The 951-nt window shown below is 31.5% G+C and overlaps 1 long non-coding RNA gene across 1 annotated transcript; it reads left to right on the forward strand.

Annotated features, from left to right (window-relative positions):
- Window positions 1-245: 245 nt before the first annotated feature.
- Window positions 246-563, forward strand: LOC113766976. Its single transcript, XR_003467831.1, has 2 exons — window positions 246-325; window positions 451-563. It is a non-coding gene; the product is annotated as an uncharacterized LOC113766976 (long non-coding RNA).
- The last annotated feature ends 388 nt before the right edge of the window (window positions 564-951 follow it).

Below are 951 nucleotides of genomic sequence, written 5' to 3' on the forward strand. Positions count from 1 at the left end.
AAAAATAGTACTCCCTTCGCCCAATTTACAGTGTCATATTTTCTAATTTGAAATGTCCCCTAAATGTTTGTCATCTTATCAAAATCAAAATTAACTGTGATTTTTTTAAATATCATCCCTATCTTTACGTTTGTTTTATATTAGATTCAAATTAATTTTGAATCCCAAAATGTGATAAATAATTTGGGATAAAGGGAGCACATGATTTGAAAGGTGAAATTTGTGGTCCTAAAATAAAAGGACGAAATTGGAGTAGAGATCAAATGTATTGCAATTGTCAACTGACTTGGATGACTCAGCCAATTCCCCAGCAGTCACCTCTGAGGTAATCATTAACACTATAGTCAAGGAAATGCAATAGAAAAGAAGTGTCTTCGAACCCATTTTTGCTCAAGGAAACAGATTTTGTGAAGGATGGGAAAGCTCATGAAGATTGATCTCTACTTATAGGTAATTCTGTGCAAAATTGCGGTCAAAGGGGCCGTGGCATCAGTCAACGATGTAGTTGGGCTTTGAAGAGATGATTTGCTGTATTTGGTACGACGCCAATGTAAAGAAAGTGGCAATATCACTTGGTACACCTAAACTTTGAGAAATCTCACATACCTCCCTTATTTTCAACTTTTTGTAACATTATTAATCCATTTCAAAGAAAAAATGTTATTAAGAAACTAATATTTATAGAGAGGATGCATTTTCATGCCAAATTGCCCTTGTGTTAGCCTACTATTTTTCCAAAAGTGAAAATATATTACTAAAAGTTGGAAAATAAGACAAATATTATGAAAACATATTTATAATAAAATAAATTATATGAGTAGTTGTTTTTAATGTACAAACGACTACAATTCAAGAGTATGTTTAAGGTGCTTCAAGTCAACAAAAATTATTTCATTGACTACCAGGTGTTTTCATTAATTTGAGGAGTTTTACAAATTTAAAAATGTGAAC

Source organism: Coffea eugenioides, chromosome 3 (genome assembly GCF_003713205.1).
Source record: "Coffea eugenioides isolate CCC68of chromosome 3, Ceug_1.0, whole genome shotgun sequence".
NCBI classification, from domain to species: domain Eukaryota; kingdom Viridiplantae; phylum Streptophyta; class Magnoliopsida; order Gentianales; family Rubiaceae; genus Coffea; species Coffea eugenioides.